The sequence below is a fragment of the Corvus brachyrhynchos genome, unplaced genomic scaffold (assembly GCF_000691975.1).
Source record: "Corvus brachyrhynchos isolate BGI_N302 unplaced genomic scaffold, ASM69197v1 scaffold522, whole genome shotgun sequence".
Classification (NCBI taxonomy): domain Eukaryota; kingdom Metazoa; phylum Chordata; class Aves; order Passeriformes; family Corvidae; genus Corvus; species Corvus brachyrhynchos.
The window spans coordinates 247,217-262,053 of record NW_008236649.1 but is presented as its reverse complement, the minus strand read 5'-3'; the positions used below and the strand labels follow the sequence as shown (position 1 = coordinate 262,053).

General features: G+C 41.9%; 1 protein-coding gene across 1 annotated transcript in view; it reads right to left on the bottom strand.

The window, feature by feature from the left end:
- Positions 1–14,837, bottom strand: part of CA10 (carbonic anhydrase 10) — a 190,599-nt gene that overhangs the window by 153,480 nt on the left and 22,282 nt on the right. The window lies entirely within an intron of this gene.

The window sequence follows — 14,837 nt, the reverse complement described above, 5'->3', positions numbered from 1 at the left end:
ATATGGGATAAAAAGGCAGAGAAAAAATGAGTGCTCAGTAGTCAGTACCTGAGTCTAAGTTGACTGACTGAAAAGCAGTTTCTCCCCTTCCTTTCCCGAGTTTCCCAATAATCTCTCACTTTGCATGGGAAGAAGTGGCAGAGTGAACCACAGCCCATAATATCTGTGTCTGTCACTGCTTCACCTCAACCCACAAGCTCCGAGTTCCAAAACCAGGCCAGAAAGGCACAGGCCACAGCTTCCCCAGCACTGGCTCAGGCTCCAGTGCTGAGGCAGGAATCTGGTTTTTCCATCTTCTCTGTCTGCAATGGAGCACCCACTCCTGTTCCCCCCCTCAGCCACCCAAGTAGCTTGGCAAAAACATGCTTGTGACTGGTGTCTCTGCACCTCTTTCACAGTGTGAGAGCAGCTGGGAGCACAGTGCAGGAACACAAAAAAGGTTTCTTTGATCAATATTTGGAAGGTTACAGCAACAAAAAGCCTAGGCTTTGGATGAGGTTTGTCCCTGATGAGTCTTGTTGCCTAAGTGACTTCTCTAAAGTCCTGAAAAGCCAAGAGCAGAAAGGTCTTGATTGGTGAAGTTTGCTGGTCTTTGTCATCACTTCTCTTTGTCTTGAAATTGGAATTTGAGCAAATTTTGTGGTCAAAATGTAAAGTCTCTATTAATTGGAAGTATTTTCAAAGGGCAGACAGACACACAGCAAGACAAACATTCAGCTGATCTCCATTAAGAGAGAAAAGCTGATACACAAATATGTTCTGCCTTCACCTGTCTTTTGCTTGGTATGTTCCTACTTAGAGCAACTCTCCCTGAGCTGCAGAAAGCTCAGTTACCTTGTGCATAATTTGACTTAAATTTTGGGGTTGTCTTCTTTTTAAGACACTTTCAATCTCTTTCACTAGGGCAAAGATTTTTTTTTACATAAATATGCAGCTACAGAAGATGCTGGATTTAGCAGCTTTTTGCTGCCATTTCACTTCTAAACCACAATTTATTTATAAAAAACAACTACCGTGGGAAAAGTTCCAGCAGTATAATAAAAATTGTTGCTGTCATTAAAAATTACAGAGAGGATGTGAAATTCAGGCTAAGAGGGATGCAAGGTAAGGACCATTACATACTGTTCTATCAAGTTACAGAACAGTATTTATGATTTAACTGAGTGTAAATTGCAGAAACAAAAGTAAAGCTGAAGTTAATTAAATGTAGGGACAGAAGGACCAACACTCTGCCTTACCAAAATCCAGCTATGCCAGTGGGATGGAGCACCTGTAAATGCAGCTTTCTGATGTTCCATTAACTGAGTGGTGATGTGTTGTTAAACTGAAGGCACAGTTCCACTGTGCACCCTTTACAGACTGCAGATGAAACTGTCCTCATATTTTAGTTTTTATAACATTGGAGAACTCCAACTGTGCATGGCTTGGTTGTGCTGGACTGCACTGTACAAACATTTGGAAAATGGCAAATCCCAACTCACAATCAAAATATATGAGCAGAAAATTGTTCCTATCCAGTCTGAACTGCAATTTTTTGGATCTCAACACTTGCCTTCATGTCCTCAGCAGGATAAGTTCTTAAAGATTTCAAAATGGCAGTAAGAGAGGATACTAAGGAGTCCCAACAAAATAGAGCCGTAATTCTTCTACTCTAAAATTTTCCAGGGAATTACACTGCATTAAAGTGCCTCTTGTAGTCATACACACAGCTCAAGTTGGTTCAGCCAGGCAGAGGCAGACGCATTTTAGAAGTGGCTGAAAAAATTATCTATATATATATAGATAAAAGCAAGTTAACACTTTGGGTAGGATGGGTATTTTCAAATGCAGCTGCCTAATGTCAGCATTCATCAAAATGTATACAGATGAAAAATACATTGCTTTTTCCCACTCTGGGGCCAATCTGAATGATACATACCAGGTCCAGAAGAGAAGTATAATCCATTATTCGGAGTTTAAATTAAACCAAAATCAAAAGACGCTGGCTCTGCAGCTCTGCTTCAGTGGGTTACCCCAATACTTAGTATAGCTAATTCCAAAAGGAATAGCAGGAAAATAAGATTTTGATGACATTTTTTCAAATCTGCTGCATTAGTATGGAACAGACTGCATGAGATGAGCAAGAAAACTAGATTATCAAAGCTCTGTACTGAATAATTGGATGCCAGTGCAGTTGCTTCAGCTATCAGAGAGGAGCATGACCTGGCATCACTCTGCACATTCCACAGATATCAGATCCTTATCTCTTCAATTCACATGAAAATGAAACACAGAAAATACAATAACAAACTAAGGTGTCGTGCCCTAGCCATATCTAAGGTAGAGCAAGAGCAATGCTGGCAGCACTGCTGATGTACAGAAAACTGAGGCCACTGAAGAAACTGTGAGGCAAGGCAGGTAGGGTTGTGAGGGGACACTTAGGGTGACAATCCCCAGTGCTGTGCTCTTTCCTGAACCCTGAAACCTCAATGTTTTATAGCAGTCCAGGCAAAACATCCTGCAAAGTAGAGCAGAGAGTGACTGAACACAGATTTCCACTCTGTAGTGCATGTGATATCCAGCTTGGTGTCAAAGACTTACTTGGATGGAGCCTACAGGGACTTTACTTAAAAAGGGAAAAGATTTATAAAGCTCTAATTTCTCTGAATGCAGAAGGAAGAGGTCTGGTAAGGCCAGGGAGGAAAGTTTGCCCTCCAAAAACTTCTCCTAAACCATCACTCCAATCTGTGTTATTCAAGTGGGCAAGACGACTTACGAAAGGAGAAAAAAGCTGTTCCCTATTTTTGAAACATGATCAGACCCATACCTGGATTAGTAATGGTACAAGGGAATATAAAATTAGAAGGAACAGCCATATGGACAATCCTTGCTGGGAATCCTATCTGGGACACTCACACCTGATGCACATACAGCATGGGCTCTCTGCAATTGGTGTATTAATGCCCATCTGACAGAATGGCTCCGTGCCTGAGTAAACAGGTTCAACCTTATGGCTCAAGGATTGTTGCCAAGGAAAATGATTCTTCACATGTGCCACCTCATGACACATGAAAATAGCAAAATTCTCTCAGCATCCTTCTGATTTCAGTTAAACTATTGTACCTCTTCCTGCAATTCTCCCACTCGAGGATCATATAAAGAGACACGTGGGCTCTCTGTGTGGCCTCTGACACTGCTGTGGTCCTACCAGAACACTGCAGCTCCTCCACAGCAGCTCCTTGCTGGCAGGGGGAGACAAAAGGTTTAGAAAGTCATCCTGTATTCCTGAAGAGGGTTAAATATCTTAAAAAACAACTTCCATTTGTGATACCTCTGAGGCTCCTGCTTTTACCACTAAAACCCAGAGTACGGCTTTTGCTTCCTAGAAGCATTGTTGGTTCTGCAAGGCATGAAAATAAACAAGCCCCTCTGAACAGACACTGCAGTTACCTGCACAAGGAGCTATGCAACAGCAATTTTAGCAGCAGCACTGTATTCTGCCATTAGCAGGGACAGTCCAAAATGCCACACTTGTCCAAGTGCTCGAGGATACTGAATGACCTCCATTTGTGCAGTGTTCTCTTCCCTAGCACTGAAATCTCGGGTATCTGAGATTAGAGCTCTGCTGATACAACACCATTATGTCAGATCTCTTTCAATGAAGCTGCTGCAGAGGAGACAGGATATTTATTTGGAGCTGATATGACACGTGTTGCTTTCATTCTGTCAGATTATTGTAGGTATGTCTCATTGTGGAGCATAAAATTGCAGGCTAAATTCTGCAAGTTGTTGTCCATTCTTGTTTCCTAGTGGCTTCCATGCATAGGGAAACAGCATCGTACAGGATCATAAAAATGCACAGTAAATGCAAACAGCAAAGATGCCAATGCCTGATAAAGTCAGCAGTTAACACTCTCTAGCTTAGAGGCTAAAATGAGTAGCCTCATGTTTCAAAAAAATAAAAGCTATTAGTGGGTCAGTAAATCTATTTCAAAATGACCAGGTAACATTGTACTACAATGCAGATGCTGGAATACCGGCACAGCATTTGCAGTGCTAAAAGGTCTTCATCTTGCTGGTATGCTGCTAGTGACATAATATAAAATGCTGCAGCAAATACAGAGCACCCCTCACAGAATATTCTTATTTACAAGACATAAACATGCCATTCTACAATTACTTATTTACTTTTTATATTTAAATGAAGCATAGAAAGGCTCTTATCTGATGGCATCGTTTACGTCATTCACATCTGAGCTTGAGCCAAGAGTAGAATCCTGCCAGATCAGAATTCTCCATTCACTTTACTGCCATTTCACACAGATGAAAAATGCTAGACTGGGGAGAATCAGGCTTACAGCAGTTAGGAAAAAGACCTGGATTTTATTGATCTGAGCTCTTCTGATTCCTGTATTAATTACTCTGCAAGTTTATCTCAGCTTACACCCTAGAAGTCTTGCTTGTGATAACCTGACTGATATTGCTCTGGCAATATATATATGACAACATTTTTATCATTATAACCCCTTCTGCATGGTTATGAGATTAAAAAGAAAACCAGCTTTAACTATGAGCCATTAGTTTCAAATAAACTTAGTGTAAGGCATTAAGTCATTGCTAATGCTTTGATAGGAAACTCACAGAAAAATGGCAGAGGGTCTGCTACAAGAAAAATAAATCCTCAAATCTGTGATTACAGTGGTGAACACTGCAAGTGAAAGATGTATTTACAAGGTATTAGATGCTGGTGTGATCTTCACTTAGACACCTTATCCTGGTTCTCTCCCAGCCAGCATAAGCCTATTGCTTAGCTATTTAATGATACTTGATTTTCCATCAGAGTTCCACAGTTCACTCTGAGCAACTTCATCACTCTCAAGGTGTCTTAGTCAGTCACTGACACGTAATCCAAGACAACTGTGCCTAATGGCAGAAATTAAAATTAGAGGAATTTCCCTGTAGTGTTTCAGAAGATCATGAGTCCTAACAGAAATGCAGTCCTGCAGAAAACAGTACAGGGTGGTTTAAAACAAAAAAAAAATAAAAGCTGTAAGAAAAATTTTAATTGTTTTTGCGAAACTCCATTTCCACAGTCTTATGTAACACACCTGCTTTGTAATTATTTTAAGTAGTTCTGATTACTGAATTTTATATGGATATTTTCTGCACTGTTAAACCCAAGCGTAGGTTACCTAAAATTTGGAGGGAAGACAGACTTATTTAAACTAAAATATAAGTTTCAACACCTTCAGTCATACAAGTACCAGCTTTTGGCTCACACCAACAAATGCCTCTTAGAGCAAATAGGATACACATGTACAAAGTGGACCTGGCAGCAGGGGAACTAAGCAGACGCAATTAGCTAAAGATTCATCCCTCCGTAGTTAATTAATACTAATTAATATTTAGTTTGTTTAAAATAAGACTGTACGTAATTGTAGCTGTATTTAAGAGGTTTTTATGCAGCCTTTTTATATTAGAAGACCCTAACAACAGACACTTCAGGCACTAAATAGAGCATCATTTATAGATGACTAACTACAGGACAGGAAAGGCTGGCCTGCTTATGAATCCCACAGCCTACATTGTGAGCATCACCATATGCTGAGGGAGGAAAAACAAAACAAAGGATTATAAAGGAATCAATAAATAAAATGCTTTCATCAGCTAGGCCAGATTTTTTTTTCTTTTTTCCTTTTTTTTTTTGGATAACGTTTTGCTCAGAAAACATGCAAATGCTCTTTCATTACGTTAATACTTTCCAATTCCGTAAATCCTTCTTCCTCCATCCCCATGTGTAAAAGCTCTCACTGCTGCTTGAATTCCAAGCAGTATTCAACACAAGAAAAGCGGATGTGACCTGATTTTATCACATCTGAGGGCAAAAGTAAGGCACTACCATGGGAACTCTGCTCTGGCACAGAGACTTGACTATTCTGTCTATTTTCTATTTATTGTGACATTGTTTTCTGATAAAATTCTAATTATAAACCTTAGCCAAAGGTTTAGATTTCATACAGGCAGGCTCATATGGATGCAGGGAGCAGTGACAATACGGTGTTACACTACAGCAAAGCAAACTGCTGCACCTACTGGTCCCCTGTAGCTGGCTTTTGAGGAAGGTAGAAATACAATTATTTAACAACTTCTTTGTCTTCTGACTGCTGAGTATTATCAAAAGTGTTGAAATAAGCTTATGTGTAAGCAGGAATCATTCCCAATAATGTTTATGAAGAACACCCAACTGGACACTGAACACTCCACCACTAACTCAATTTGTAGAATATTAAATATCCCTATAAAGCTGCTTTCCTTTTAATGTGACTAACACACATGTCCAGGAGTTAGACCACATAATGTAAAGGATGGTGTTTGCTCTCTCCAAGTACTTTATGGAGTACTAAAGCAGTATTACACTTAATGTTATTTGCTTCAATTTTTAAAATAATACATGTTTTGTGTTTTCTTCTTTGGCGAAATTTCACTTCTGAAACAACTGAGAGACAGGGAACTTCTGTATGGCCCTCTCTGCTGTCTGGGGAAATTGAGCATCTCTGAGTGAAAGAATACCAAAGGTTTTACCTACAAATTACTATCAACTAGGGATGCAAGCCTCTGCTTCCTCAGGTCTCATTCAGATCTATGGGGTTCACATTTCTTTTGAAGGAGATACTGCTCTCTTCCTTCTCTGGCACAAGAGTCAAAATTTCACCAGAGCTGAAGTACTGTAAGAAATAAAAGCAGTTAAATTATTGCTGGGAAAAAAAAATAGCCATTTAGCAGCAATTGGAACATAATATTGATTGCAAGGAGTGAGGGACTCAGCACCTTTCACCTCAGCCACTGATGGTACACTCAGGGCTTTGGGGGCCCCAAACCACATTAATACAATTTGGCTGTCTTGGTGTTTCCCCGAGTCTCTGATGGGAGCATCAGCATACCCAGCAGCCTACTCTGTGTTGTGTTAGATGGGGTAGTTCCTCTCCCTTGAGTTGTTCAATTATTTCTAGATATAGAGTCTGAAAAGCTCTATAAAATAATGCAATAACAAGCAGCAAGGCATCTTGTGATATCAACTTCAGAGCAGCTCTTACTTTCCATCACACTGCACACCCTCCACTCCCATCAATTATCAATTTCAGCATGGTTTGGGGACACTCAGCAACTTCAAAGAAATGGCCTCAATATCCTTGAGCCTTTAAAGTTCAATGCATTATTTATGCTAAATTAATAGGGCTTCCTCTAAAAGGAAACCACTAAGTTCCTTCCTGAGCAGCACATACGGTATCAACGTCTCATCAGGTTTCTGACCCCGGCTGCTCTCTGCACTCTCTGAACACAAAATTACTCATCAGAAGTAGCACAAACAGTTCGGGACTGTCCTGTTAGCTGCCATGGGCACTTTTTTTTTTGTTTTCCCAAATCTCTCACTTCAGGAAAGAGAAATTGCTTCTTTGCCAGTCTTCCCAAGAAGGGGCTCTGTCCAGAATTTAAGTACTCACCACCGTTTAGGCAGACTCAAGGGGTACAAATCAAGGTCTTCCAATTAATCTCAAGAATAATGGTACGGCATCAATATCAGATGCTTGAACCTAGAAAATACACATAGCCTCAAATCCCATGGAATTCTACAGCCCATGGAAGGTTGCACTCCAGAACCTGATACAGAAACATTTCAAAGAGATTCATACTACACGGTGAATTCAAAATGCTTAAGCAATACTATTATGACCATTTCCCATGGTTTTGAAAGGGACATAAATGGAAAAGGGGAAAGGGTGGCTTCAATGCCCCTTGAGGACTCAGCAGAACTAGGAGTGGCAGTGTGTGGGTCTTGTACAAATTTCACTCTAACTTGAGTCAACACAAACTGATGCCCATTCCTGAGACAAGCAGAGTCCTTTTCTCCTAGCTGACACCTAAACAAAAGCAATGTGACAAACAACATCATCCTTCAAAAGCTAATGGCAAACGGGACGCAAAATTATTTTGATTATACTGAGTCCCAGATTTCCAGCCATCCTGGGGCTGACAATCAGGGCACTAATCCAGATCATCTCACAGCTCACTGGACAACCTAAATCCTCAGCACTTAAACTTGATGTCCTGCAGTTTTCTGAGATCACCAAGTCAAAAAAAAAATGTTTTTCTGGCCATATGAGAGGAACCAATCTGATTTTTATTTACGCCTCAACCTATGTTACACATGAGGTAAAGAATTCCTGTAAGGGGCTGTACACGTGCTGGCAGCCCTGTCCCTCAGGAGGCTTCCCTGAGAACCAGTCAGGGGGAATCAACCTTCCACGATCGGGCTGCGAGCGCAGCCCCGCACTTGCCAGCAGCGTCCCGGGTGCCTGGGAAAACACGTCCGGGAAATCGGGCTACGGGAGGAGCTTTAGCCCATAAAAGCGGTGAACTGCCACACAGCCGGGGCCATTTTCTTTGTGTTTCTGGGAGGGCGCGGGGGCTCACCTGGAGGGTTTGCTTGGCCCGCCTTTCCCCCTCGCCTTTTCTTCTCCGCGGTCCTGCTTCTTCCCTGGCTGTCTTCCCTGTCCACACCCTCAGGCAGCTCGTCCCCGCGACAGCCGGTGCTCCGCTGTTCCCCGACGGAGCGGACGCTGCCTGCACCCAGACCACGGCCACCGCCACCCTGCGCCCGGACCCCGGGGCCCTGCAGCTGCTGCAGCAGTGTGCCCGTGGCCACGGCAGTCTGTCCTCGGCCCACGGAAGGGACACGCGGCCTGCTGCTGTTTGGAAATGGCTCCCGGCCCGCCACGGGAGGCACGCAGACTCACTGCAGCTCGCAGCACGCACGCTCCGTCTGCCGAGCCGACAGGGACAGAGCGGGTTCTTGCCGTAACGCTGTCCCTGTCCTCTGCTCCTCTCTCTGTCTCTTTTTATCCTTCTCTGCTCTCTTTTCTATCCCCCTTAGGTAGGAACACTTACCCTTCTTTATCAATAAACAGTTCTCCGATATAATATTGCCACGTTTGCACTTTATTTTTGTCCAAGAAATCTATTCAAAAAGAATCCTCCCCGACTCCCCTTTTTACAGTGGGATGGGACACCACATAATAACACCTTTTCCAGCATCCAGAAGGAATCTAATGTTAGAGGATAAACCTAAATATGGATCCACTGAGGCAGTGGCATTATGACAGAAAATGGAACCATCACAGCGAGGTTTTATTGCAATTGCTCCTCACCATCACCACTGCAGTTTATCAGTTTCTAGCTGTTATAATTGAACTAACTGAAGTTGGTTTTCGTAGCTGAGAGAATAGTTAAGGGTTCTCTGTTAATTGTTAATTAGTTAACCACTTATTATTGCCTTTGCCGGTTGATTGTTAGTTGTTAGGAAATTTGTTGATTAACAATTGTTAAGGGGAAGGAGTGTTAGGAGCATTTTCTGTATTAGTGTTAGGATGGTGGGGGGGTTGCAAGTTGGTGAAGAGGGAAAGTTCTATGAGCTGTGAGGGTCTGTGCCAGTCATGTGTCCTTGGCATAAGGGGATAAATGCCACCTGCTGATAGGAGCGAGACAGCGAATCACTCGAGGCCCAAGAGTCACCGCAGTGAGGAGAACCTGTCCCCTGGAGATGACACCTTAATGAGCCAGTGGGACTATGGAGGGTGCGAGGGCCTGGGCTGCAAGGGGCTGGTGCCTCCCTGGGGATAAAAGGCGGCGCCCCTGAGGGGACGGGGGATTTCTCTGCCCACACACGACCGTGAGCGGAGCCTCCAGCGTGTCCTTTCTCTCTGACTGTTGGGCTGATTTGCCAAAATCGTCTCAAACAGTAAACTCTGAAAAGGGACAATTGGCTGATGTGGTCATTTGTCTCATAGCAAGAGTTGGTTCTCAGCTACCAGACATTTCCTAACACAAGGGTGAGAAAAATCCAACTTTGTATTACATTTTTCTGAATTGCTAAGTGGCAGCTTTCCTTCCAGTGCTTTCAGTGGTGTTAACAAGACTGTTTCTCAACATGAAGTACTACTTCAGACTAAAGCAGATCACGACTTGTTCAAAATAATGTTAGTACATCATGCACATTTTCAAGAGGGGCCAGTTTATTCTTACTCCCATTTCTATACATGGCAAGTGTAGCAGAATCTTGAATAGCAGTGAACTTCGGAAATGCCTTTTAAACTGACCCAAAGGGTCAACATCATCGGGTTTGTTTCTGTGTGCTACCAAACAATGAGATGCCACAGGCTATGAAAGAATTCCAAGGTCCATGTTAACAATACAGGAATTTGATGTAAGCTTCCTTCACTCACATTCCTGGAAAAAACGTGAAAAATAAGTGTTTATCACTGGAGGCAAGAAAAAGGACTAATGGAGAATATTTGCTTCTAAGATAGTTGGGGGAAGTTAAAGCAACAAGTCTTAAGAGTCCTCAAAATCCCAGCAGATAATCTGGCCCTGCATCATCCAAAGCTGTGCCAGGTTTTAAAGTGCCCTTATGCTTCCCCACCACATCATTAATGAACCCAAAATCATTTAATAAAATGAAGAGTAAGCTCAGAATCCCATTTGTATTAAACTGGCCCCAAGACAAACTTGAACACTGTGCGTCACCAGCAATAACTTACTTTGCTTAATTTAAATTTACAACAAAACACGAAAATTAGGAAAGTAGAGAAGAAAATTAAATAACCATATCAACACCTCAATCCACTCACCAACCTGTAGCCCAAATGAAGAGTAACCCTGATGAATAAAATGGAGCACACTCTTCACTTCTACCTGTTTACCCTCTACAACCAGCAATGTTAGGGTGAGAAGTTACTGAAACCCAGAAGGAAAGGGAAGAGCAACTTTTTTTTAAGACATCTAAAACCAGAGATGGGAAATCATAATGGAAAAATTTAATCTGTAGTAGAGGAACTAAGGAGCAGGAGGAAAAGTCATTCTAGTCAGAACTGCTGCCAGGGTAAGGCAAGAGAGATACGAAAACAACACGGTTTGTTCATCTCAGCTGCCAGCCATGTTGTGCGTGTGTCAACATTCCAATTCATTAATTACTGCTTAGATATTACAGTGACAGCACCTATACCAATTACCTGAACATACAGCATTTAGTGGTTTATTTGGGTCTATTTTCAAAAGACATTCCTAAAAATTGTACCCGTTTGGAAGCACTGTTTGTGTATCCTGATTGTCAGATAATGATGGGAAAGAACACTTTTTAAATTTTTGTTTTAATTTGTCATGTTCCCAACTGTACCAAGAGACAAATCACTCTCCATACCTCCCCCCACCATTACTGCTTCCCTGCAGTTCTGTGCACTATCCTCCAGAAATTAACTTCTACCATCCATCTGTACATATAGTTGTGTTTATCCACTCATCCTGGAAGAAATCATTCCCTTCCCCCTCATTGGGCTGATTCCTGAGGCAGCAGTGCTACTCTGGCACCCAGATGCAGCTGTTCTGTTATCCCTATCCCAACTAACAATATTCCTGACTAGAAATAGTGCACTTTGGCTTCCTTCTGAACCCAACTGCATTTCTTGGCTTCTTGGTCCTTGCAAGGGTGTCCCCTATTCATCCTTCTCAACCACTTAAGCCATGAGTCAAAGGCAGTGATTTGGATTTGCTTCTTTCCTCTCTTCCTTTTAGTTCTGAAGTTAAGATGGAAGGTGTTTCATGCTGGCTGTGATGAACCTGCCTGCTTCATTTTTCTGGTCTGGAATTTTAATTGCTTTCTAAGTTATTGATGCAGAAATCCTAGGCAGAAAAAAACCGTCACCTTCATTTAGGTATCTGTTGTTCATTGCTTTGTCTTCCAGTCTTTTGAGATATGAGACTTTGGATACAGATAAAAGAAAAAAAAATTAAAAAGCCACCGAATGTAGGAATTTTAAAAAGGTATCTATTTCAAGAGAACTGAAAGAAGAAATATGCCACTGCAGAGATGTCATCAGGGGTTTCCGAGCCTTCCTTCTTTTCATCTGTGTGGTCCTGTTTCTTCCAAGTCAAAATCCACTGAAGTCTCAGGCAGTCTTTTATTCTTGCCAGTAGCAAGAGGGAAGAATTTTTTTTTTTTTGTGACAGCAAAACCAAGGAACTGGAAATAAAAGTCACAGGTTTTAAATGTATGTGTTTCCTTTCTTATGAGCCTGGTGTATCTAAAGCAGAGACACCTAGTAGTTTCCAGTGTCCTTTGAAAACTTTGAAAAAGTTTTTCAAAAAGAGAGCTTTACACCTCTTTTTCAGATTTCTGACACCTGCCCATCAATAATACTCACTGCCTACCTCATTTAATTTATAAAAATACTAAACGGTTGTCCATCTATTAGATTTTAACCTTAAAAACCACAACCACAGTGCAAGAGTACAAAATAATATACTCTAACAGCACTAACTCCCAGAGGCCCAGTACACCAGCTTTCAAAATATCTGAAATAGAGGGAAACGTCCTTGAATTGAGGCCAATTCCGAGTAGTGTTGTTTCTTCCAGTTAAGATTCCTACTGTACTGACTTCTGATCAGAGGACGCTTCATTGAACAATGCAGGATAATAACCCTGGCAAATTCATTCCTGTGCAGCTGCCTGCAGAACATTCTACAGACCCTGGAGACCCAGCCAGCCCACACCTGATCATCCACAAAAGAATGGCTGCTGGGTCTCCCACATATGCTGAGAACACACAACAGTGGGATATGTGTATCCACAGATCTGTTTCCTAAACACAGTATCTCCTGTACCCACCTCCTTCCCCATTTTTCAGCCTTTCCCACTCAAGCCTTGGATTTACAGATGAAGAAAAAGTTACAGGTACAGATGAAAAAGGCAAGGAAAGGGTGGAAAGGCATGCAGAAGTCAGCAATGATGCTGATGGAAGAAGTCTGACTCCAGTTACTTCCAGTCCTTTGATCTTCCAAATAGAATATACTGAATTTTATGCATAGCATCTCAGCCAGCCTATAAAATCTTCAAGTCCACTTGAAATAACCTCCTGAATGCTAGGCAAACTACTCAGGAGATTAGAAGTTTTAAAAAAAATATTTGGAATACTGAAATGAATCTATAGTAAACAAACTATTGCTTGTGTTAACACAAAATAAGGAAGTTTGACATTAGCCTCACAGATACTAAAACTGTCAGGAGACACTGAGCTAATTCATTTTGGTTCTCCCCTTGGCATAAATTCCTGCTGAGCTGTTCATGAAACTCTACAGTGACCACCAGGGAAACCCAGTGAGGGCTGATGAATCCTGGACACAAAGTGTAGTCCACCATCTCTGGCTCAGTGACCACACAATTAGGCAACGAACAACACTATTGGTTCTGTAAATTTGCTTTTGAGACCTGCTAGGCAGGTTCTTAGGGTCAAAACTGGATAACCGAACTGGCAAGGATCTCTCACTAGGGTCATTTATCCAATTTTCAACTTCATCCCAGGCCAGTTTCACTGCAAGTGGTATGAGGCAAAGCCAGGTTTCCCCCTCAGCTACACAGGAAACTCAGCGCAGTACCAGAAGATGCCAGCTGATTTTACACTACTCAGACTCATCCCCACCCTTCCACACATGCCTGGAGTTGATTCAGCCACATACCTAAAAGGAATCATGTGTTTCTTAAACCCTTATGGTACTGTGTACGTGGCATCTGTTTGTTTTTTCCCCAACACAACTTTGTGCAGCAATATGTTGATAAGACTGTCTTTTTTTTTTTTTTTTTAAGCCCCTCTAGAAAGTTGCTGCAGTCATATGGTAGAATCAGCATAAAATACAGGTCACTTGAGAGACCCCATTGTTGCACTGGAGAACAAACAGTTTAATCAAGGCTGCATCTGCTTCAAACTATTCTGACTGTCAGACTTGTGGCCAAATCCCTTCTGTGCGTGTCTCCAGCTCACAGAGTTAGATCATGTCCTCTTTCCACCTCATGGTTCTCCAATTCATGCATGTTTATGGTCTTCTTACTGGCACAGCATAAGGAGTTTGAGTCTATAACTCTCAGTAATGCCAGCAGCCCGTGTAAGAGTTTTCTTGTCCAAGTGATGATTAATCAGATTTAACAAGACTGACGCAGCACTCTGCAGAACACGACACTTTGATAAATGGTGCTCTCACAGCAGCTTACACCAGGCGCATTCCAAAGCACTCAGCACTCAGGTAGGAATTCTCCTGAAAACTTCAAATATGCACCCAGTCCCAGTACAGAACAAGCACAAGGTTTTTTGTGACCCATATGTATCAGAATCTTTCTTTCTGAGGACGGATTTCTTTAATTCGACTTTCTCAACCCTCAGCTGGGTTAAAGAAGATCTGAAGAATGTGGCACTGGATTTGTGCTGCTGCTGCCCAGCTCTGCTGGTTGGATACAGGGCTATGCCAGCAGCACATTCACACAATGGTGATACTTACTTTATCTCATTATTTTCTGCCAGTGGGAGATGTCAGGACAGTGCACAAAACAACCTCTGATAGTAATGAAATAAGTAGTATCTGTTTACTCCCAAAGAACCAGGAGACTACCCAAAAAATAATAAATGTTGGGTTCAGCCTTTCTAAAAAAACGCTTTTCTTCAATGGCAATCCAGTAATGCTCAATATTTATCCCAGCCAGTTGTAAGGCAGTATTTATTCTAACAGTCTTTGTAGGGATAACAGTGGATTGGATTTGAGCAGAAAGGAGATCCACACCCTTCCCTCTCCCCTATCCCAGAAATAGCTCATGATAAAAGAACAATTTTTCTCCTTTGGGTGGTATTTAATTCAATCTCACAACTTTTTGGTGAATTTGGCATGAGTAAAATGACACTTTGGCATGACAGGCATTTAGCAAACTCTACCACATAAGGATGTCAATATATTCTTTCCTTTAATTCCTTAAGTAGCTATTT